This window comes from Macrotis lagotis, chromosome X (genome assembly GCF_037893015.1).
Source record: "Macrotis lagotis isolate mMagLag1 chromosome X, bilby.v1.9.chrom.fasta, whole genome shotgun sequence".
Classification (NCBI taxonomy): domain Eukaryota; kingdom Metazoa; phylum Chordata; class Mammalia; order Peramelemorphia; family Peramelidae; genus Macrotis; species Macrotis lagotis.
The window spans coordinates 141,678,161-141,704,326 of NC_133666.1; the positions used below are offsets into that span (position 1 = coordinate 141,678,161).

The window sequence follows — 26,166 nt, forward strand, 5'->3', positions numbered from 1 at the left end:
ATGGCAGAAGGCCATTTACCACTTGTTTTTGTAGCCCTTGCCAAGCTAAGAATGTTTATTTTAATATTTTTAAATACAATAAAACTTTATTTCAAAATATAAAAACCATTCTTAAGTCATGCAAAAATGGAACTTGATTTTATCCATAGGCTATAAGTTTGCTGGCTATAACTTTCTATTTTCTCTAATTTTTAATGGCTTATATTTTTTAGAAATTAGATTCTTGGGGCGGCTAGGTGGCGTAGTGGATAAAGTACCGGCCCTGGCGTCAGAAGTACCTGAGTTCAAATCCGGGCTCAGACACTTAATAATTACCTCGCTGCGTGGCCTTGAGCAAGTCACTTAACCGTTTGCCTTGTAAAAACTAAAAAAAAAAAATTAGATTCTTTATCTTTTTGGAATAATGCACTAAAAGGGGCTTTGGACTTAGAGTGAGAACACCTGAGTTCAAATCCTGGCTCTGTCAACTACTACCTGTTTGACCTTAGACAAGTCCCTCTACTGCTTTAGGTCTATTTCTTCATTTAGATGACTTCCAAGGTCCTTTCAGCTCTAAAGCTATATTCCATAAGCCAAACTCTACAAATTCATCTCTACTTACCCAGCAATATGGGGCCCCAGGGTGATCCCTAGGGAAATGCAGAAGCATAGATGGTGCTGATGGAAATGGTAACTACCTCTGCATTCACAGGGAAAAAGGTAGTTGCTATAGTAGCAACAGTTTTACTTCTCACCTAATGGAGTTAGGTGGCTCAGTAGATAGAATATTAAACCTGGAATTAGGAAGATTTAAATTCAAATGCTGCCTCAAATACTTACTAACCTTGTAAGGGTAAGTCATTTGCCTTATTTCCCTCTTCTAAAAATTGGGGATAATAATTAACAACTACCTCATAAGGTTGTTGAGATGATGAAATGAGATAACACCTGTAAAAATGTTCCATAAATCTTAAAAACTAAATAAATGCTTATTATTATTATTATTAACTATTATACAGAGCCATACAGTAATCATATAACACAACTATTTTCCTCCTTATGATCTTTCCTCTGAACTCCATAGGCAGAGTTAACCAGAGGCAAAATTGTGAAATAAGTATTTCTTTCCCAACTCTCTTCCTTCTCAGACCTCCTTCCCAGCAGCAACTTTCTCCCCTCTGGGCAACCAGCCTCCTTACTGGCCTGAGTTGGCCCTCCACTCTGGCCCTCAAAAACCCAACAAGATTCCTATTTTTGGATTTTCTCCCCCTTCAAATCCACAATTGAAACTCACCTTTGAGAAGCAGTACAGTGTAGTGAAGAGACACCTGATCTTGAATAAATCAAAAATTGTGATAGGTCTGAGGAAATTGCAGGACACAAACCCTATATATCAATACTTCAAAAGAGGAATTATTTCATTGGTGTGTCCTACATGGGTGCAGATCATAATTCCTCCACATTCTTGAAGATAGGGTTTCAGGGGTTCCTGTGACCAAAAACGTTGATAATATTGTGGTAAAACTATGAATGATAAGCCTCATCACATTTATTGAGACTAGTCCTCAGAAAATAGCCATGAAGGATATTCAGTCTGCTGTTGTTCTTGAACTATTAGTAGCACCTGCTCAGGGACATTCTGGTAAAGGTCTAACTATAGGCTCCCCCCAAAACCATCACACTTTTTTTTTAGGTTTTTTTTTTGCAAGGCAAACGGGGTTAAGGCTTGCCCAAGGCCACACAGCTAGGTAATTATTGAGTGTCTGAGACTGGATTTGAACCCAGGTACTCCTGACTCCAGGGCCGGTGCTTTATCTACTGCGCCACCTAGCCACCTTTTTTTTTTTTTTAACATTTTCTCTATCACTTTCTTAAGTCTAGAAAGCAACAAAACAATAAATCAGCCCTGCTTTGTTTACCAATTTCTGAAGTATAAATGCTCACACTGAAAATTTAATAATGAACTCTCAAGGCAAACCCCTGAACCTCTCAGAAATTGAACTCTTCAAGCATAAATTTGGAGAACCCCAGAAATGCTTCCACACTATAATGAAGCCCCAGATGGAGCAGGGCTTACAGGTTTGCAAGAAACAGGTAAGTACCCAGTTTTATCACTTAATTCAGCTTATTAAGCCACAGAGGTTTTTGCTTTGTTTCCTTCCTTCCTTTCCTAGTTTCACAAATGGACTGAATTTCGGTCTAAACAAGGACCTACACTTTCCAGTATCCCGTCCTCTGGGGAGGCAAAACAAGGTGTTTTCAGTTGGATTTCTTTAGGTAGCTCTGTGATATTCTGAGAATTGCTGTTACTTAGTCTCTCAACTCAAAGGAATCTTTTTTAGCTAGTCACAAGACTCTCATTCAGATCGCTAGCACTGCTTCTCATTCTTTCCTGCTCTACAGCTCTTGAAGTTTGGGTCTCTTCAGTTTCTCACAATAGTTCTTTTTCATGTGACCCAGTTTATATATGCAAGGATCCTTCCTCTTCATCCACACTTAAGATCAATATTAGAATATCTAAATTCAGGGGTGGCTAGGTGGCGTAGTGGATAAAGCACTGGCCTTGGAGTCAGGAGTACCTGGGTTCAAATCCCATCTCACTTAGTAATTACCTAGCTGTGTGGCCTTGGGCAAGCCACTAAACCCCATTTGCCTTGCAAAAACCTAAAAACAAAACAAAATAAAAGACTTATGATGGAAAATATCATCTATATCCAAAGAAGAAACTATGGAGTTTAAATGTAGATCAACCAAAGATTACTATCTTCAATTTTTTTTAGTTATCTTATGTGTTGTTTTTTCTCTTTATTTTTTCCTATTTCAATTTGAGTCTTTTTTTACAACATAATTAATATGGATTTATATTTAGCACAGTTATACATGAATAATCTATATTAGATTGCTTTCTGACGGGAGAGAGGAGAGGGAAGGGAGGGAGGAAAATGTGAAACTCAAAACCTTACAAAAAGGACTGTTGAAAATTACTGTTGCATGGAATTGGAAACATAAATATGTATGTATATATATAGTATACATACTAAATATATATATATATATATATGTGTATTATAAAGAATATATTTAGATAAGGGGAAGGTACCCTCCCTGCTGGACAAGAAAAAGGAACAGAAATAAAAATTTACAGACAGAAGTAAATATAGTCTCACTTGAGATGCATGTTATCCCATCCATTAGAGCATGGACCTCCCAATATCGTGGATAGTCTGATGAAATCTATGGACCTTTTCTAAGAATAATGTTTTGAATCACTAAAGGAAATGCTACATTTCAGTGAGAGATTAGTGAAAATTAAGATGTAATTCCCCCATATAAGCTCATGGATGCTTGGGGTGGGGAGGGTATCCTCTGGCTTTAGAGGAAAGATGCCTGTCCCTTCTTGTCAGCCTGCCTCAGTGCGAACAAGTGTTTCTTCCCTCCTGAAGTTTTCCCTGATTGCCTCAGCTAGTAAGATATCCTAGATGCCCTCCCCTTAATGTCTATAGTATCTTGTGTGTCCTTCACTTGCATATTTATTGTATGTCATTTTGCATTAGAGTTATTTCTTTCCTTGACTCCACATAGAATCATGGTTTTTGAGCTGAAAAGGCCTTAGAGGTAATTTAATCCAGCTCCCTCTTTTATTTTTATTTTCATTCTGAACTTAACAAAAATCACATAAAATGATCACTTCTACAAACATTGTCAAACAGGAGGGGATGAAACTGTGAATCCATTATATAGGAATTGTTTTCCTTTTTTAAATATTAATAAATTTAACATGTAACTTTCAAAGCTGCCCTGCTTGTCTGTGATTCTTTCTAAGTCCCCCTCATTTTTTTAATTAAAGATTTTATTTATTTTGAGTTTTACAATTTTTTCCCCTAATCTTATTTCCCTCCCCACTCCCACAGAAGGCAATTTGTCAGTCTTTACATTGTTTCCATGGTCTACATTGATCCAAATGGAGTGTGATGAGCAAGAAATTATATCCTTAAGGAAGAAACATAAAGTATAAGAGATAGCAAGATCAGACAATAAGATTTTTTTCCCTAAATTTAAGGTACTAGTCCTTGGTCTTTGTTCAAACCCCACATTTCTTTCTACGGATACAGATGGTATTGTCCATTGCAGAGCCCCAAATTGTCTCCGATTGTTGGACTGATAGAATGATCAAGTCCATCAAGGTTGATCTTCGCCCCCACATTGCTGTTAGGGTGTACAGTGTTTTTCTGGTTCTGCTCATCTCATTCAGCATCAGTTCATGCAAATCCCTCCAGGCTTCCCTGAATTCCCATCCCTCCTGGTTTCTAATAGAACAATAGTGTTCCATGACATATATATACCACAGTTTGCTAAGCCATTCCCCAATTGAAGGACATTTACTTAATTTCTAATTCTTTGCCACCACAAACAGGGCTGCTATGAATATTTTTGCACAAGTGATGTTTTTACACTTTTTCGTCATCTCTTCAGGGTACAGACCCAGTAGTGCTATTGCTGTATCAAAAGGTATGCACATTTTTGTTGCCCTTTGGGTGTAGTTCCAAATTTCTCTCCAAAAAGGTTGGATGAGTTCACAGCTCCACCAACAATGTATTTATGTCCCAGATTTCTCACAACCCTTCCAACAATTATCATTATCCTTTCTGGTCATATTGGCCAGTCTAAGAGGTGTGAGGTGGTACCTCAGAGAAGCTTTAATTTTAAGCCCCCCTCACTTTAAGGGGAGATATGAAGTGACTTGGCATCATTTAATCAACAGTCAAGGATCATTTATTCTATAGGGATAGGTTAGAAAACTAGTCTTAAGAGTTAGGAAGGTCTGAGTTTGAATCTTGCCTCAAATAATAACTAACTGTCTCTGGGCATGTGATTTAATCTCTCTTGGTCTCAGTTTCCTTGTCTGTAAAATGAGTGACAATAATAGTACCCAGTTTATAGAATGGTTGTAAAGATAAAATGAAAATAACAGGTGAAAATTTTTTTGCAAACATTAAAGAGCTGTGTAAATGCTACCTCATATTATTATTTATTAAGTATTTATTATGTGCTATACTGGAGTGCTAAGTATGGAGACAAAAGGAAAAATGGAAACATTCCCTGTCATCAAGAAGTTTACATTCTGCTGTGGGAGAAAGTACGCATACACAAAAGCACATGAAATACATAAAAAGAAGATATGTGGACACACATACACTCACACACACATATATATCTATATATCTTTAATACATAATATATACATATATCTTTAATACATAAAAGGAGGTAACACTAGCAGCTGAGATCAGAAAGTCTCCTGCAGAAGGTAATCCATCTCTGAGTCCTGAAGGAAAAAGGAAATTCTAAAAGACAGAGGGGAGGAAGAACATTCCAAGGAGGAAGGATGAAATATCGCATGTGTTAAGAAGTTCCCAGATCATCTAACACGAAGGCACCTTGCATTTTGTGATTTTCTATTGGGGTTACACATAGTTGGAACAGCAAGGAGTAGATATGACTAGCTAGATGTAGAAAGTAGCAATATATAAGATTAGAAAGACAGGAAAGGGCAGATTGTGAAGCATTTTGAATGCTAAACAGAAGAGGTTACATTTGATCCAAAAAAGCTACTAGATCTTAGTAAGGGGTGGCATTATCAGACCTGCACTTTAAGAAAAATCATTTTGAAGCTATGTGGAAGACGGATTGAGAGCAGGGAAAGACAACAACAGGGAAACTAATTTGGATATGACTATTGAACCACCAGTGAGATGTGATAAGGGCCTGAACTAAGATGGTGGCTGCATTAGTAGGGGGAAAAGGCAATATATATGAGATATTGTGATGATAGAAATGATGAAACCTGCAACTGACGGATATGTGGTGAAAATCGAATCATGGAAGGGATCCAAGATTTAGAACCTGAATGACTGGTAAGATGTACTGTCCTTGATAGTAAGAGGACAGCTAAGAAGAGGGGAGGACTTTAGGGGAAAAGGCAATGAGTTCTTTTTCAGATGAGTTGACTTTATGAGCTCTCTAGAGCTCCAGTTCTACATTGAAAGTGGAGAGAGAGAGACTGGACTAGACATATAGATCTAGGAATCCTATGCAAAGAAATGATAAATGAATCCACTGGAGCTGGTGTGAGAAAAGTGAGAGAAAATAGAGAGGAAAAAAGGTAATTCCTCAATCGATAATCAAAAGATATGTACAGTCAGAAGTATAAGCTAGCATCAGGTTATGAAAAATGATACAAATAAGTAATAATTAGAGAAATACAAATAAAAACTCTGAAACTCAACTCCAAACCCTGATCATGTTGGCTAACGATTTAAAAAAAGGGGGGAAATTACAATTGTTGGAGAGGCTATGGGGAAATAGGTATGATAATACATTGGTGATAGAATAGTTAACTGGTATAGCCATTATGAAAAGCATTTTGGAGCTAGGTTCAAAGTCACTAAACTGGTATACTTTGATACCTCAGTTGGTCTTATATCCCAAAGAGATCAAAGAAAGAGGAAAAGGACTCATATATATAAAATGCTCATGAGAATTTATTTTCCTTGAGCATGCATATTTGATTCAAGGATTTTACTTTTCTTTGTTTTTTTCTCCCAAAGGTGTAGAAATTCAGAAGTGATGGGGAAAGAAAATGTTTGATAATTGAAAAAAATTAAATTTTTATTTATTTATTAAGGCAATGGAGTTAAGTGTCTTGCCCAAGGTCACACAGCTAGGTAATTTATTAAGTATCTGAGGTCTAATTTGAACTTAGGTCCTCCTGACTCCAGGGTCAGTGCTCTATCCAGTGTGCCACCTGGATGCCCCCAAAATTAAATTTTTTAAAGAAAGAAGAGAACCCAGGAGAGAGTCTTTGGAGATATACTTCATCTCATAGTGGATAGGACATGAAGTTCCAACAAAAGACTCTAAGGAGCAGTCAGGCAGGTGGGAGAACAACCAAATGAAATCAGTAGCATGAAAGGAGAGAGTTTTTAGGAAGTAAAGGTAATTACTGAGTCCAAAAGCTGCAGTGAGGCAATGGGACTCTCCCCTCATTGGTAGAGATCAATGCCCTGAGTCAGGTGAAAGTGGGAAAGAGGAGAGCTTCTCTCTTTGAGCTCTTGGTTCTTTTCAAGTCTTCAGATCTTCTTCAGGCTCTTCTACAGTTGCTCTGGTTCTGGTTTCTAGATTTGACAAAGATAGGTAAATACAACTCCATTTCAGATTGCTGAAGGAAAAGGGAAGAAGCCAGCATGAGTAGAGCAGGCAGTCTTCATTGTGTCCCTATCCCCTTCTTACTACAATAAAGATATCAGAAAATTTCCCCTTGGATGAAATCTAGCATTCTTTGTCTCTTGGTTAAGATGAGTTACCTCCCTCCCAGTGGGAAAGCTTCTCTTCTCTTCTCAGTATTGTTTATATATATTCTCTAATGTATACTTTCTCTGTTCTGCTGGTGATTTGGAGAGATGGATTTCTTTGCTATTCCTACAAGTGTGTTCATTGTGGAATTAATATTTGGTGGGAAGGGAGTCAAACCATCGCAATAAAATTTGGGGTTCTCTTTCCCCCACCAATAAATAGTACCCAGACATTTAAACCTGAAAATCACATCTTTTAGACTAATAACTAGTTAGAGAGCAGATATAGATACTCTGTGTGCATGTGTCTGACTGTCTTGTCTCTGTATCTCTCTTCCTGTTTCTCTATCTCTATTTTTCTGACTTTGAATCTGTCTGTCTCTATCTCTCTCATAGAGGTCAAGTTTCTGGCCCCAAACTATTTCCCCTTTTGTCAAGAAATAATCTCTCTTCTAGAAGGGTTGGAGGGAGGGGAAGGAAGGGAAACTAGAAATTAAATATATCTGTTCTGCCTCCCTTAGAGTCATACTGCAACATCCTCATCTACATGTATAGAATAGCCTTTGCTACAGTTTGAATAAATAAAAGAATAAATGCATATTTTTAAGCATTTAATATGTGACAAGCATTGGTTAATTCCTGGGAATATAATATAAAAATAAAATAACATATAATAATAATACAAGTTGATATAGTTCTTTAAGGCAGATAAAACATCTTGCAAATATAAGAATACTCTTTGATTCTCACAGCAACCTTGGAAGGGAAGTGCTATTATCATTATCATTATCATCATCATCATCATTATTATTATCATTATCATTATTATTATTATTATTGTCCCCACTTTATGAATAAGAAAAATGAGGTATATTATGCCCAGGATCACTGACCTAGAGTGTCTGAGGTAGGATTTGAAATTGTCTTCTGATTCCAAGTCCAACTCTCTAACCATGTGACTCTCACAGAAATCATATTCTAATAGGGGCAGATAATCAGTTTTCATAGACCACATTGCCTCTGTGTATGTCTCATCTCACTTTTAGGCTCTTAAGTAGGGGTCACATATTCTTTCTATCTACTCTGGTGTCTAAGATAGAACTCCAAACATTGTGCAACAAAAGCTCCTGGAGGAAGTCCCTGACTTGTTGGACATATGTGCATAAGTCTCCCCACCACCCTACCTCCAGTCTCCAGAGGAATGAAAGCAGGCATGCCCAGCTCCATGCACAATATAGCTGTCCTGCCAATCAAGGGGTGCCAAGGGATCTGCTAGACTTTAGCTGATATGGAACTGAGTGTGTGACCTTTGGTTCTATCAGGAGGACCAGCCAGAATCCAACAGATAAGGCAGTTTCCTTGATTTTTTTTCAAATTACTCATTTGATTGTTAATTGTAGTTATTTTTATTCATTCTTTTTAAATTCTGATTTTCAATTTTTTATCCTCCCACCCTCTCCTAAACATGTAGAGAAGGTAAGCAATATATCATTTATACATGTGAAATCATGCAAACTGTATTTCCATATTAGCCATATTTTTATAAAAAGCAAGAAAGATAAACTGAGAAAATTATACTTCAGTTTGCACTTAAGAGTTCATTTCTTTCTCTGGAGGTAGGTGGCATTTTTTCATGAGTCCCTTGGAATTGTCTTTAATCATTATTTGAACAGAATAGTCAAGATTTTCACAGTTAATCATCACCACAACATTGCTTTTACTATAAATAATGATCTCCTGGTTCTTCTGATTTTATTTCACACAAGTGCATATAGGTCTTGCCATGTTTTTCTCAAGTCATTCTACCTTGTCATTTCTTATAGCATAATATCATATATATCATAACTTGTTCACTCATTCCTCAATTGATAGGCATTCCCTCAATTTCCAATTCTTTGCTACCACAAAAAAAGATCTGCTATAAATATTTTTTTTGCATATGTCCTTTTTTTCTTCTTTGATCTCTTTGGGATATAAACCTAGTAATGGTATTGGGTAGCTCCCCTTATTACCCTTCCTTCATATGTGTTTAATAAATATTTTCTGAATCAGTGAAAGAAAAAAATATTTGGTTAAAATACATTATCAAGCTTTTAAAACATATTTCCAGGACAATAAATTCATTCTTTGACTCAACTTCCAACTGCAGGAATACACTCTACACCAGTTTTTTGTTCCCAATTCAGGGTCAAGTACACCAAGAGTGAATAGAGCAATTTGTGAGAAATAGTCCTCTATAAGTGCGAAGACCCAAATTCCACTATCAACTGTTGTTAGGACACAGACAAGAGGGGTCCCTTTTTGGCATAAGCTGCCTCTGCTTTCTTTACTTGGACCATTCACCTGTACCTTCTTCCCTCTGGTAACCTCAGTCTAACTGAGACTAACTAGAGACCTTAGCTTAAAAAGGTCAAAATCTCCCATTGCATTCAGGGCCAATTCCAGTCGTCCTGATCTATATCTGGCCACTGGACCCAAATGACTCTAGAGGAGAAAATGAGGTGGTGATTTTGCACAGCACCCCCTCTCTTAAATCCAATTCACTTGCAAGTTAAGACTTCACCCTCCAGATGTCAAGGTCCTCTTTAAGAAGTGAAGAACCTGGAGTCCTCCCTTGGTTCCCTGCTCAGATAAGTTTATGGGCTATCTTGCCCTTAGAATGGGAGCTCCTTGAGGGTGAGAGTTATGTTTGCTTTGCTTGCATTTAAAATGACAGCTACTTAACATAATGCTCATCACACAGTGAGTGCTTAATATTTTTATCTATTTAGTTATGTGGAACATCCTTATAGAAAAGGGTAATCGGAAGACAAAGTGAACTGGGCATCAACAGGATGACTTCCAAAATATAATCAAATGTGAATTGTTCTTTCAGAAACCACACCCCAAAACACCAGCTCTGAGTCACTGAGAAACCTGATTTTTGGCTCGGCATCTTCTAGGATCATTTGATAATTTCTCTAATGTAGGCTCAGGGAGAAATCTTAGTAATCTCACTGGAGTTTAGCAATTTGGCCCCAAGGTATCCCTTGTGACATCTTCCCCAGTGTTTTCCAGACATTCTACAGAAAAAAATTCCTCTCTTCAATTTCTCCTCTGCTCACATTCTCTCTCTCTCTCTCTCTCTCTCTCTCTCACTCCTCTCCCCCGCCCCCTTTTTTCCCTTTCCTTTTCCTTTTTCCCTTTCCTCTGATTCATGTACAATGATCCACATAGAGAGTGTAGAAAGGACACCTAGTTATGCATTGATCTTCCCAAACACTGGCACACAAATGCAGTTAGCAAGCTTAACAGCAAGTAGCAAGCTCTGTTTGCAGAGGCTGATGACATAGAATGCCTCTGCAGTATTAGTCTCTCATTTTCTGCCAATTCTAGGGTTTTGCTTCTTAAAATCTAGAAGTCTCCTGAACACTTAAAAAGTGCTATGTGCAAAATACAGCTCTGTTGTATTACTGGTTTATGCCATTACCATACCAAAAAAAAAAAAACAAACCCCAAAACAAAAAACCAAATATCCCAGCAAGTGGGTGATGATGAGTTACAAGGAATTAATTTCATCTCCAGGTTCAGCTGACTTCTCTCTATCCATCTATTTATACAGTACCTATCACCATGGTACCTCGTTGCCTTAACAAGCATGCTATTATAGCTCAAGAAAACACAAAAGGGAGAAGTGAGACTATTTTTCCTTACATTTCAGCAAGGGAGGTGGTGTGGGGGTGTAGGGTGTGTGGGGGGGGGTGAGGGGAGATGGCTTCTTAATCTGAGCTCCTTTACTGGAGTCAGTAAAGTCTCAACCTAATTTCTATTCCTGGGTTTTAAATAATCTCAGTAAAATCCTCTGGCTTTTCTGGGTAATGATGATAATGATCATTGAATCACAGGAGCTCAGAATTGGAAGAGACCTCAGAGGTCATCTGACTCAGCCCACACCTGAACAAGGTAGCTGACATTTAGGTGGTATTTTGAGGTTACAAAACATTTTACATATATTATCTCATCAGGATCTTCACAACTCTGTGAGATGGGGATGATTATCCCCATTTTGCACACGAGAAAAGGAAGGTTCAGAGAGTGACTTGCACAGGGCTCATGTGACTTCAGAGTGAGCAGAGCCATCACTATAGCTGATTGTAGACTTTAGTGAACTGAAACTATCACTTGAGTGATGTCATAAAGATATTTTCAGAGTCAAATATACAATCTTTAGTGCATACCAACAGAGAGGCAGTGAGAACATTGTTGCTGTTGTTCAGTTGTTTCAGTTATGTCCAACTCTTCTAGACCCCATTTGAGGGTTTACTTTTTAATTGATATTTTATTTTATTATTCCAATTATATGTAATGAAAGTTTTTCAACATTCATGAATATGCATATTTTTAAATTACATGGCCCCTCCACCCCACCTTCCACCCCCATCCCCTCAATGGTGAAGAGTCTATTTGTAGTTTTCTTGGCAAAGATACCAGAGTGGTTTTTGAATCCCTTCTCCAGCTCATTTTAAAGATGAGGAAACTGAGATTAAACAGGGTGAAGTGACTAGCCCAGGGTCACAAAGCTAATAAGTATCTGAGGCCAATTTTGAGGTCAGGATAGATGCTTTTCCTGATTCAAAGTCTAATGCTGACAAATTTCAAGGCTAGACAGATCCACCATGGAGGCAGCAATCAGCAATGAGCTGATCTTCCCTAAGTAAAAACCACATGAAAAATGGTGGGTCTAAAGGACCAGATCCAGAGAAGTACACAGATGGCTATTTCTTATAAGAGCAAAATAATCTTTTCAGCTCCCACCTTTCATTAACCAACAATCATTTATTGTGTCTAAGATAAGCTAGACATTGTACTTGCATTGGGGATATATAGACAAAAATAAAACCATACCTACCCTAAAGGAGCTTACAATCTATAAGGGTCAGATAGTATGTGTATACAAGTATGTATTTACAAAGTAGATACAAGGTGATTCAAAGGGGCATGTACAGGTAGTATTAGGGAGGTTGGGCAAAGGCTTTATGTAGATGCAGCATCTGGATTGAATATAAAGGAAATTTGGGATTTGGGGAGGTAAAAGAATCTTTGCATTCCCTTTTCTGCTAAAAATGATTTTTTTAATGTCCAGATTTCTTAGCTAACTTTTCTATAGTTTTGAGATTTTGCATGATCTTTACAAATATTATCTCATTTTAGTACCTAAGGCATAGGGTACTAATATCCCCATTTTACATTTGAGAAAACTGAAGCATATGTTAAGTGATTTGCCCACATGGTACTTGAGGTCAAACCTGAACTCTAGGTCTGGTGCACTATCTACTGTACCACTTACCAGTTTTAGGTTTGTTGATTAAAAATCACAGGTCATCCTTCAGGTGGACGCTGAACATTATTACAGGATCACTGATTTAAAACTGGAAGAGACCCCTTTTGGAAGGGGCCGAGTCCTGGTTCTGCCATTACATAATTAAGTGACCTTTGGATGAGTCACCCCAAGGAACTCTGTCTCATCTTTAAATCTTTCCCATCTTTAAAAATTTACAAAATGTTTTTTTTTTTCTACAATATCCTACCCAACCTTCCACTCTCCCCCAAACACTAGGAGTTACAGAGTGAGAATATTATTTCCATTTTACAGAACATGTAAAGGAATGTGACCTATGTCACAAAGCTAGGAAGTGTATGGCCAAGACTCAAATTTGGGTCTTCTTCATTCCAAGTCCCCACAATGTTTCCATCTCCAACAAGGTGCCCCTTAAAGAAAAGTGGTATAATTAATACTGAGTGTGCACACGCGTGCACACACACACACACACACACACACACACACACACACACACAGTTAATTACAGTGTGCTTCTCCTTGAGGCTGAGAAGGTTCTCCCAGCACAGGATAAAAAATCTGGTAATTTTCACATGTTCAAATGGTTAAAGGTGAGCTTTAGGGCTTTGATCTTAGATTTTTAGGCATCAGGAAAAGATGAAAAAGGTTTAAAATTTACATTAAAATCTAGTGTGTGGGTTAAAGGCTACAAGATTCAGATTTGGGGGTGGGGAGGAAATTAGTGTCTATCAGGTTGTTGGTTTTAGAACCTTTTACTCAGAGGCCGCTACAGGTTTTAGGTTTTGCAAAGAGTTCTATATGCAACTAGGTGGTACTAGTGAATAACAAGCCAGGCCTGAAGTCAGGAAGATCTGAGTTCAAATTCTGACTCACACTTAACTGTGTGACTCTCATCACTACTTGATCTCTGTCTGCCGTAATTTCTCCAACTGTAAAATGGGGATAACAACAGTACCTATCTCCCAGAAATGTTAAGTGATTTGCTCAAGATCACCCAGGTTCTGACAGGTCTAATATCTGAACCTAGGTCACAGGATTATGGATCTAGAACCATAACAAGTTGATAAGCTATCAAATCTAATTCTCTCATTTTGTAGAAAAGAAATAAAATTTCAGGTAGGTTAAGTGATTTACACCCCCCCCCCATTGGTGCCAGCATCAAGATTCATGTTCTTATTCCTGTACCACACTGTGTCCCACATGGGTCGGTGCCATTTGAATCAGAGAATTCAAAGGTTTAGATTGGACATCCTAATTCCTGAGTCCAGTATTCCACACTGATGGTGGCTAGTCATCCAGCTTTCATAGTGCAACCTGCTTAGGTCAAACTCCTTCATCTTTTGCAAATGGGGAAGACAGGAAGACCTGCACACTCTTTGTATAGCAGTCCCCTTTCTCGTGCTCCCCTTTCTCTCTTTTTCTGTCAGATTTGGCTGTTCCCACTACCACCACCATCATAATTGGTTCTATCTCAAAGTCTACCCTCCAGAAAACAAATTTGGTCAGAGATTTGAGTCCAATCTAGTCACTGCCTCTATTCTTCTACAAAGGAGAAAATACACATCCCTGGGTATCCTCCACAGTCCAGTGGTCAAATGTAAATAATTAGCTTTTTTACTGACTATTCAATTTGAGTTCTCAGCTTCTGTAGTCTAGGAGACCCTAAATGGTGACCACTCATTGACGTCACTGGGGTGTGGAAAGTTGTTGTGAACCAGAAGAGCAAGTTAGCTGAAAAGATAAGAAATGGGGACCATAGAGTCATAAAAATTCCTACAAACCCTGGAACTTGATAGCGGGTCTTTAAAGGGGGTGGGGCAAATATTTTCTGCTTAGGGTTTTAAAAAAATCTATCCAGTTGAGCCTCTTCTTTACCAACTCCTCAGGTCCAGGCAGCTCACTTCTAAGTATGCTTAGAAGGCTGGGCACCAATAGGCATGTTGGTTTCTTGGCCTGATTTCATTCTCATATTTCCTCTGCCCTGGTTTGGCTGGATCAAATTCTCAAAGGTCTGGGGAGAAAGAATCTTAGGTTTGGATTTGGGCCAGAAATTACATCCTCATGAAGTTCTGTATTTAAAGAGATCAGATCATCCCTCATTCTGGCTATTTATTAAACTTTGGAGGCTTTGTCAGAATTGGGGCCAACTTCATTCTTTCCTATAGACTGGAGGAATAATTGACCAAGCTTCATGTTCCTATCTATTCCCAAGAAGGAGTCCCTGGAACTCACCTAGGGAATTGTATTGTAACCCAGGGTGATGTGGTAGTAGAATGTTGGATTTGGAATCAAGAGGTCTGGAATTCATACTAACACTGGGGCCTTGGGCAAGTTGTAGCCCATCTATAAAATGGGGATGATGATGCTATTACTAGAACCTTACCAGATGCTGTGAGAAGAGTGCTTTGTAAACTTTAAATATCACACACACACACACACACACACACACAAAACACATGCAACTATTGTTTTTAAAGCCTTGCTTAGTGGGCACTGTGTAGTTCTGGCTCTTGCATGATAGCTCTGCCTATGCAGGGTATCTCCTGAAAGGTTTATACTTGTGGAGCTGTGGAGCTACAGAAGCCCGATGTCCTAAGAATGCTGGTAACACAAAGTGACCCAAGAGGTTTGCTGGGAGGCTGTTCTCCATGTGGAGCAAAGGTGGGAGGGCAGAGGAAACCTTTGAAGGACAATGGAAGACTCTGGCTGGCATCATGGCATAGCAGGGATACCAGAGCAGACAAATCAACCTGATGCAGCTTCATCAAGCCCCAGCCTCAGAGGCCAACGCTTCAAGTGGAAAAAGCTGAATTCTATATACAGAGGCTCCTGCCACAAATCAAAAGACAAGCTTTGAGGATATTCCAGAGTGTTGTCACACAGCAGTCTTTTCCTGTCATCTCCCCCATTAGATTGTAAACTCCTGGAAAGTAGAGACTTTTTTTTTTTGCATCCCTAGCCCTGATACTGTTTTTAAAATTAAATTATGTCTTTCTATCCTCACCCCTTAGCCTATGTAGCAGACTCTTAATAAAATGAGATAATAGATGTACAATGCTTGGCAAACTTTAAGCATTAAATAATGCTGTTATTCCTAATAATTATAAATGCTGGCTAAGATTGATGGATTAAAGAGATTTAGTCAAATAATGATTCCAAACCTACCTGCCTCCAGGAGGTGCTTTTGACATCTCTTTGCTTTCTATCACCTTCTCAGTTGCCAGCCTTCCTCCTACTGATGAGTTCTTTGGGACACTGGGAGGTAGGGATTGATTCCATCTGGGGGCCAGGGTGAGGCTGGCCCTTCTGACTCCACAGATTTCAGCCAAAGACTCCTCTCAGGTACCTCCAGGTACTTCAATCTCTTTTCAGTTCTCATTTATGTGCTGTCTTTCTCTTAACCATACCCAAAGTGCTATAAAATGGTGCATACTCTTTGACCCAGCAATATCACTACTAGGTCCCTATCCTATAGAGATTTAAAAGGAAAAAAAAGGAAAATGAACTATACATACAAAAATATAGCAGCTCTCTAGAACTGGAAATTGTGGAGATACTCATCAATTGAAGAATGACTAAACAAATTGTGGTATATGATTGTGAGGGAAGATTATTGTGCTAAAAGAAAGGGAGAGCAGAATGGTTTCAGAAAAACCTGGAAAGACTTACATGAATTGATGCACAGTGAATGAACAGAATAAGGAGAACATTGAATATGATAACAGCAAAATTATATGATGATCAACTGTGAATAGTTCAGTTATTCTTGACAGTACAATGATTCAAGACAATTACAAAGGATTTAAGATAGAAAAAATCCTATCCATCTTCAGAGAAAGAATCTGAATGTAGACTGAAGCCTACTCTTGTTTTAACCTTTATTTTTCTTGGGTTCTTTTTTTTTTGGTCTGTGTTTTCTTTTACAAAAGACTAATATGATATCTCCAAATGCAGATATGTCTATCTTTTTAAAGGGCTGTAGGAAATATGTTTTGTGTGATTGTAAATATAAATCTATATCAAATTGCTTGCCTTCTCAAGGAGGGGATAGGGAAGGAATGTAGAAAGAGAATGTGGAACTCAAATCTTAAAAAACAAATGTTAAAAATTGTTTTTACATGTTAATTGGAAAAACTAAAATATCTTTTAAAAGCAACCTCAAATTTAGGGATTGTCTTTGTATTTTTGTCTATTTATTTATTAAATAATATTTATTTGTTAAATAATATTTAGTAAGTTCTTAATATTTATTTATTAAATAATATTTAATAAGTTCCTAATAAATATTTATTACTTTGCCTTACCTTGTAAAAAGCCAGAAAAAGAGGTCTGAATTACTTAGGCTGGGAAGAATGACACTTGCCTCTTCAAGGAAACATTTCAAGATTCCTAAGGAATTAGAATAGTTGCCATTTTGGCTCCAAAGTTCAAATACCTCCAATTTTGGGTTAAGTCATCTTTTGGTCCCTGAAGCCACTTGTGGGTTCTGTTTTTCCTACATCTAGATAAAAATGAATCTTTCATTAGTGCATGGTAAGAAATTTCCAATGACCCCATCACCAGCTTACATACTAAGTCATTCACAATAGTTAAGGGATATAGGAAGGAATTTTTTGCTTCAGGAGATAAAAGGATCACAGATATAGAACTGGAAGGGATATCAGGGGTCATGGATCTAATCCTCTAATTGAACAGAGGAGGAAACTGAGGTCTGGAGACTTAAGTGACTTGTCTAAGATTGCAGAGGTGGGAGAGCTGAGATCTGACACCGGATCCTCAGACTACAGTCTCCCACTTCTCATGGCATCATGGCTTTGGAATGAAACATGCAGGTCTGGATTAAAGGCAATCCCTAAGTATAGGCCTGTTGCTCTGGATAAAAGAGTGGTTGCTGGCCCCTATCCTCAAAATTCTAGAATGAGAACTACAAATAAAGAAAGGGAAAAAAAATATGGCAACCTTGTCAGTTTGGATGTTATTTGGAAACTTTCTCACCTTGCTGCAGAGGTCCAGTCTACTCTCTGGCTCCTCTACAGTTACTTTGGTATCCAAAATGAAATCTCCCTCAGGACAGTGCCCAGCCTCCCCCCCTTACTGTACTAGGGTTCCCCAGCTTCACCCTCTCTACTTCCACATTACCTCACCTAAGAAAGGAAGGGTCATAGTGTCTGAAGGAAGCCCCTCCAAAGGCAGATATGTATATCTTTTTAAAGTGCTGTAGGAAAACAACAACTTCTGTTTATACTTCAAAAACAGATTGTTTATGTAATTGCCCAAATCGAAAATGCTACAATGACTAATTAGTTCACTCCAGCCTCAGCCCCTGTAAACAAATGTATTTGTAAGCAATTTGCAAGCACTTTGCATAAGGGGCCTGAAATCCTCGTGCCTGTTTGATGCATTTTGACATTAATTTGATAATGGTGGCTTAACAAGGAATCCAGGCTCCCTGGCTATAAATATGCCGTTTTTTTCCGTTTCCTTTTATCTGCAGAGCAAAATAATGTTGTTTTTCCCCCTGCTGCAATAACAGCCATCCAGCCCTTTCATGAATGCCCTTTAACATTTTCAATGCATTTGTTCTGCAGACTGCAAAGGGTTTTTCTTTCTTTCTTTCTTTTTAATATTTTTTTTGGAAGCCGTGTTGTTCTGGGATAATAGTGCTTCTGGGAAGCGGTGCGGAGAGTCTTGTTTGTTCAAAGGAAATATTTTTCTTCCATACATAAGTGTTGTGTTTAGGCTACAAATTTCCCCTCTTCTTCTTTTGTCCTCCCACAAACCTTTCTTCCTTTTATTTGCCCCTTGCTTAAGGTTTTACCCAACAAATCTGCAAGAGAGGAAAAAACAGAACTGGAGTCCACTTCTGTGGTGACCAGGGAGAGAAATCTGGCTCATGCCCCCAGATGCTGATTAAATGGCAAGGGTCCTTGAGAAAGGACATCCTGCATCCGTCCAAAACAAGTAATAGCAGGAAAGGGCATCTTATAATGCCAACAATCAACATAATACATATCCATATACATGGCTCATCTTGCCATGTCATTCATCCCTATGTCATTAATCTTCAGTGGTTTTCCCATTACTTTCAAGATCAAATAGAAAATCTACTATTCGACTTTTAAAACCCTTCATAACTTGGTACTTTTCTATTTTTCCAATCTTTTCAAAATTTCCTCCCTTCTACAAACTCCACAATCCAGTGACCACACAGTCTCATCCAACTCCATGCCACAAGTCCCTGCATTTTCCCTGGCTGTCCCCCCATATTGGGAATATGCTTTCTCCTTATCCTACTTCCTTCCAGACTCAGCTCATATCTTACCTTCTGCATGAAATTTTTTCTAATCTTCTTTAACACTAATGAGATTACCTCCAATTTATGTTGTATGTAGCTTGTATAGACATAGATGTTTTCATGTGGTCTCTCTCATTAGACCACAAGCTGAGTTCTTTGAAGGCAGGGATTGTTTTTATCTTTCTTTGTGGCATCTGGCAAATGCTTTTGACTTGTCTTGATCTGATCATCCACAATGGTCCTCACAACTACAGGGTAGGTAGAGTAGATATCATCTCTGTTTTACAGATGCGGAAGCTAAGGTTCAGAAAGTTTGTGACTTTGTCCATGGACAAATAGCTAGCAGAGACAGGGATTGGAACTTCTGATTTCCTAGGAATTCTTAGCTAAAGAAACTCCATCTACTAAAGCAGACTGATTCCTTCTCTGTAACTCAGTTTAGAGTATGGAGAGGATAAGTAATTATCCAAGTTCACCCAGCCTTGTGTCACAAGCAAGGCTTCAGGTCAGCTTTATCTGCCTTCAAGGCTGGATTTCTATCCACTAGACCATGTTGTCCTTCTAGCTAGTAGGGGGCAGAATTGAATCTCAAATCTCAGATTTTTAAGTCAAAAGTTCTTACATTGCAGTGCCTCAACAAATATAATAACAATTCCAATAACTAACATATACATAGTGTCTATTATATATATGAAACATTTTTCCAATTATTTTCTCATTTGATCTCAAAATAACCCAAAAAGATACAAAAATCTAAGCAATCAGATTTAAAGGGGGGAAAGACCTTTAGAGACCATTAAAATTCAACCTTCTCATTTTTCATACATAGAAACTGAGAGAAAATAATGACTTACTCAAGGTTACCCAGTTAGTCAGCAGCCAAAGCAGTATAAAAACCCTTGAATGTCCTGACCATTACTATAAGCACACTCTTTAGTATTTTTTTCTTCCCACTTTTAGAGGCAAATGACTTGCCCAGGGTCACATAGCTAGTAAGTGTCTGAAGTTAGATTTGAATTCAGGTCCTTCTGGCTCCAGGGCTAGTGTTCTATTCACTGTGCTACCTAGCTGTACCTCACCTTCTTGATCCAGACAAAGTTGAAAACGTTAGTAAGTTGGAGATATCTAAAAATTGCAATCTGAACAAGGCTATGGCACAATCCCTAATGATCTATCTGAGCAAACATTTTTGAAGCTCCGGTTAGAGAGGAGTCTGGTATCCTTGGGAAGCTTAATGAGCAGAAAGGAACAGTGTATTTGTATACTCTAGTTACCATCAATTAACTAACAAGTATTTACTAAAGCCTGGTGTCTCATATTGTGGAAGAAGGAAAGACTATGAGGCACAACCCTTGTCTATTCTGGGACCTACAACCTAAGGACATGAGGAATTAACAACCTAAAAAAAAAATCATCCTTTAAGGAATCGTGGGTTCTCCCTCCAGTGACTTACACAAGCATATTCATGCCCCCCTCCCCATCTTCTTATCACTGAGTCTTTCCATCCACCCTATAACAGAACCCTTCTTTCTGTACTGTCGCCCCTCCAGTGAGATTAGGGACAATCTAATTTTTTTTCTATTGTATCCCAGAGTTTAACACAGTTTTTGAAACATAATAAGTGCATCTCATTCATTCAAGACACTTGAGTCTCTCTTGTTCATGTCCTCTTGTGATTCTTCCCCAAGCTATCCAGTCAATGTAATAGGGGGCTTTGCTTCACCTAAAACTCTTGATATGTTATAAATATAAATGTCATATATATATATATATATATATATATATATATATATATATATACACAACACACACACACATACATACATACATACATAAATGAGATGGAGGTGGTTGTGGCATAATGGATAAAGTCATGGCCTCAGGGGGGCAGTTAGGTGGCACAATGGATAGAGCACTGGCCCTTGAGTCAGGAGGACAAGGGTTCAAATCCAGTCTCAGATCACTTGGCTATGTGACCTTGGGCAAGTCATTTAACCCCATTGCCTTGCAAAAAGAAAGAGATGGCCCAGGAAGACTTGGGTTCAAGTCAAGCCCCAGACACATTCTAGCTGTGTGGTACTGAAACAGTCACTTAACTTCTTAATGCTTTAGGCAACTCTATGGTTCTAAGTTAATAAGAAAATGTCAAGATGCTTTAGAAGAGGTAATCTCCTCATTAGGAAGTTCCCCAAACCAATGAAATAATAGAATCAATTCTTGTCCCAATTGCCTGTGATATGTCACAAAGGAATTTTTTAAATTAAAAATTTTCTTAAATTAAAATATTACTATGTGAAAAGCACTTGCTAACTGCTGGGGATTTAAAAAAAATAAAAAGAAGACTGTTTTTGCTTTCAAGAGATATATATTCTAATGGGAAGTATATACTAGCTGTGTGACCTTGGGCAAGTCTCTTAATCCTGATTGCCTTGCATCCAGGGCCATCTCCAGTAGTCCTGATTCATAACTGGCCACTGGGCCCACTGGAGGAGAAAGTGAGGCTGGTGACTTAGCACAGCCTCCCTCCCTCTAATTCCTTTTATGTGCTTGTTGTGCCATCACCTCCTTGATATCATGGTCTTCTTCAAGAATAAAGGACAAACATCAATCAATCATCAGCTATATGGGAAGGAGTTAGGTGGCACCATGGTGCATAAAACACTGGGCTTACAGTCAGGAAAAAGACTCATCTTCCCAGTTCAAATCTGGTCTCAGCATTTACTAGCTATTTGACCTGGTAAAAGTCACTTTCTCTGTTTGTCTCAGTTTCCTAACCTGTAAAATAAGCTGGAGAAGAAAAATTGAAAATAAAGTATCTTTACCAAGAAAAGCCCAAAATGTGGTCATGAAGAGTCAGACACAACTTAAATGACTGAACAACAACAAAAGCTATATAGAAGGTTTTAGCTGTAAATTAGATGACTAGAAAGACTCTTATCCTTAAGACATGGTAGCAAAACAAATGGCAATGGATCTTTTTTTAAAATTAAATTTTATTTTCAATTATCAAATATTTGCTTTTTTTTAACTTACCCCTTCCCTCCAACAAATGAAAAAAAGTAAAGAAAAATGAAAGAAAAACAAAATCCTTGTAAAAATTGAGCATAGTCAAGCTAATAATTTCCCATATTGGCTTTGTCAAAAAATGTGTTTTATCTTGCATCTCAAAATCCATTACCTTCTGTCAGGTGATAAATAATATTTTCATCAACAGCCCTCTGTGGAGTCATGACTGACCATTGCATTCATCAGAGTTCTTAAGTGTTTCAAAGTTCAGAATGACTATATTCCATAGTTCTACCAGAAATACTGATGCCTTTCCCCACTGGCCCTTCCAACATTTGTCATTTTCCATTTTTTGTCAAATCTGCCCATCTGATGGGTATGAACTAGAACTTTAGAATTCCTTTAATTTGCATAGTTGATATGGAGAATTTTTTCATATAGCTATAGACAGTTTAGATTTCTTCCCCTAATGAAGTCGAGTCTTATAAATATGAATACATTAAGTTCTTTAAATGTCTTGAAAATGAGACCTGTATTAAGAGACACTTGCTACAAAATCTTTTTCCCATTAGCTCTTTCTCTTCTAAACTGCATTTGGCTTTCTTTCTATAAAAGCTTTTAAATTATATGTAATCAAAATTGTTCATTTTATCTTCTATGATCCTCTTCATCCCTTGGTTATAGTCTTCTCTTATCCAAAAATCTGAAAAATAATTTCTTTCTTGTTCCTCTAGTTTGTTTATGATATGATCTCCTATATTCAGGTAATATATCCATTTGAAATTTATTGTGGCATATAGTATGAAACCTTGGTCTAAACCTAATTTCTGCCAGATTGCTCTCCCCCCAAGATGACTCCCAAGAGTTTCTGGCATATTGAGACCTTCATAGTTGAGGCCTTTAGATTGATTGAATACCAGGTTACTAAATTGGCTTGCTTTGGGATGTACTGTAACTAATCTCTTCCACTGATCAACTTCTCTAATTTTTAATCAGTACCAAATTGTTTTAATGACTTTTGTTTTATAGTATAGTTTGAGATCTGGTACTTCTAAGTCTCTTTCCTTTCCACTTTGCTTCATTATTTCCCTCGAGATTTGTGATTTCTTATTGCTCCAGATGAAATTCATTATTATTTTCCCTAGTTTTATAAAGTAATTCTTTGATAGTTTGGCTGATATGGCACTAAGTAAATTAATCTAGGGAGTAGTCATTGTTATCATATTAGCTTGGCCTGTCCTTGCATTTAATATTTTTCCAATTATTTATCGGGAAAGATTATAATGTAGGCCCAATTGCATATGATACTTGCTTTTGGTTTTTCTTTGATAATAAAAAAAAAGTTCCCTTTTAGCTCTACTTGGCAAAGTTTTTAGTATAAAATACTGTGATTTGTCAAAGGCTTTTTCCTGCATCTATTGCAATGATCATGGCATGTTTTGGTTTTTAATATAATTAATTATGTTGATTGTTTTCCTAATGTTGAATCATCCTCATATCCCTAGCATTAAGTCCCTCTTACTCATAATGATTTCTTGGATAAATTTCCCTAGTCTGCTTGATAGGGTTTATTTAAATTTTTTGAGTCAATATTCATTAATAATATTGGCTATAATTTTCTTCCTATGTTTTATTTTTATTTTTTTAATTTTTTGGTTTTTGCAAGGCAATGGGATTAAGTGACTTGTTCAAGATCACACAGCTAAGTAATTATTAGGTGTTTGAGGTCAAATTTGAACTCAGGTCCTCCTGTCTTCAGGGCTGATGCTCTATCCATTGCGCCACCTAGCGGCCCCCTGTGTTTTATTTTTTTTTAATTTTGTTTAGTTTAGGTATGAAAACTATACATTTCTCATAAAAGGGTTCTGATAAGTTGTTTTCTTTCTCAAGTTTTGAAACTAATTTGTGAAATATGGAGAATTCTCCATGAATCCATCAAGATCATTAATTCCTTTTTAACAGTTCTATTTCCTTTTCTGAGATTGGTTATTAAAGATTGCTAGCTGGCCTGATAATGAGCAGTTCATACTTTGGAAGATATTCCTCTAATTCTTTTGTGCTCTCAGTTTTGTATGCATATAACTATATAAAATGTTTTATTTTTTTCCTGTTTTTTGGTGATTTTTTTTATCAGTAAAATGCATTTATTTAAAAGTTTAAAAGATTCCATGAACAATTTTTTAAAAGATTTTTTTAAAAAAAGAAATGATAGAACTTATTCTTCATATTTCCTTTGGGTTTTCTGTGTTTTCACTTTGCTCATCTGCTATCTTGTTCATTTGATTTTCTGCCCCCTTCTTTTTAATCAGATTATTTTTGTCTTTAGTATTTTTTATCATTGTTTTTAAATTTTTCTAATTTATCTATTTCTCATCTAATTGTTAATATCTCCTCTTTTGTGCTTATTTTATGTTTGTTGGATAGCTTTTTAATTTTTAATTTAATTTAAATTAATTTAATTAATCCTCTACTTTTCTATTTTGTCAATGTATGCTTGTAGAGATTATTTTTTTCCTCCTTAGGACTATTTTAGCTTTATCCCCAAAATTCTGATATATTGTTTTATCATTATCCCTTATGTTTCTTTGATTTGTTCTTTGATTTTCATTATTTAGAATTTCATTGTTTTGTCTTTGTTTGGGTCTATATCTTTTGTGATCCCTGAGTCAATAACTATTTTACTGTATAAGCATGTATGTATTTTTTGTCTGCTTTTTTACATTTGTTTGCAACATTTCTGTGCCCTAATTTATGGTCAGTTTTTATGAAAGTGCAATCTTATGGTGAGAAATAATCTTTTGCAGTCTAATTTATAATTCTATAGGTTCAATTTCTCCAGTAACTTTTTGTTTCACATTTTCCCTCTTGTTAATATTTGTTAGGCTTATCCAAAACTGAGAGAGCAAAATTGAAATCTCCAGTCAATATTATTTTCTGTCTTCTTATACCTTAATTGTTGTTTCCTTTTATTAATTTAGATGCTAAGGCATTTTGAGTATATAAGTGTATCACTGATATTTATCTACAAACCAATGTAGTTTTCTTGTTTTTTCCTTCCTATTTTTGAATGTTTATTTTTGCTTGATTGGATAGCATGATTGCAGCTCTTACTTTTTGGGATTCATTTGATGCACAGTAAATTTTTTTCTATCCCCTCATTTTTATTTATTTTATTTATGTCTGCTTTTAATGTGTTGTTTTATTTTGCAAGGCTTAAGGGTTAAGTGGTTTGCCCAAGGCCACACAGCTAGGTAATTATTAAGTGTCTGAGACCAGATTCAAACCCAGGTACTCCTGACTCCAAGGCCAGTGCTTTAGCCACTACACCACCTAACCACCCTCTTTCTTATTTTTTAAACTATGATTTTCCCTCTTTTGCTGTAATTATAGCATGATGTTTTTTTGGTTACTTTGTCTTATTCTTTTTTTCAAGGTGGTCCTATTCCCATTGGCTTTCTTCTCTTAACCTTAATCCACTGGTCTGTTCCCACTGACCTTTTGAATTCTTCATATGGGTTTTCCTTTTATTTTTCTTTCTGCTTTTATTTGGCTAATTTTCCCCTTTTTTTCCCCCCTCTCAGTCAAGTAGATTTTCCCTTTTTTTCCTCCTCTTCAACTAGTCCCGTTCATTAGCTTTTTCTGAATTTCACTTTTTATACTCCTTTTCAGAGAGGTTATCTCACTTACTCTTTTCATTATCTACCCTCTCTATTCTATACCCCCATTCTCTGGTTCATGATCTCTGTACTTATTTAATCACTCTCTATTATCTGTATTCCTCATGGAATTAAAATTTCTGAAGTTTTCATCCTGGGCTCTCCTCTGCTGCTTCCTTGTAGAGCTGCCTTGTGGATTCCCCTTTTCCACTCTCTCAGAAAAATACTAATGCCCACAGGTGGCAGAGAAGGTGTGGCATGGCAGGACTACGTTCCCAACATCCCTGATTCTGCAGTCTTCCACTCATCCTCTAATCTTTGTTTCCATTTGCCTCAAAATCTCCACTAAGGATTGATGCCCTACTCTTCCCCACAGACCAGTTGAACTCAAGAGTTCGAATTCCTCCACTCCCAAGGCAAGATGAATGGTAGTCTTTTAAAGTATTAAATCCTCAGATGAAACACAGAACACATCTCCTTCAAAGAATACCTATCATCAATGGAATCCACTTCCGAAACCAAAAAAGGGTTGTCCCCCCT

At 37.2% G+C, this 26,166-nt stretch overlaps 1 protein-coding gene across 2 annotated transcripts in view; it reads right to left on the reverse strand.

The window, feature by feature from the left end:
• Positions 1-1,790: 1,790 nt before the first annotated feature.
• FBXL18 (F-box and leucine rich repeat protein 18) overlaps positions 1,791-26,166 on the reverse strand; it is a 130,612-nt gene continuing 106,236 nt past the window's right edge. The window contains exons 6-7 of one of the 2 annotated variants that reach the window (XR_012471487.1): positions 16,974-17,170; positions 1,791-7,154 (exon numbers count right to left, since the gene is read on the reverse strand). The gene's annotated coding sequence lies outside the window, so the exon portion shown is untranslated. The remainder of the gene's footprint in view (positions 7,155-16,973; positions 17,171-26,166) is intronic. The other variant, XR_012471486.1, reaches the window with a different exon arrangement.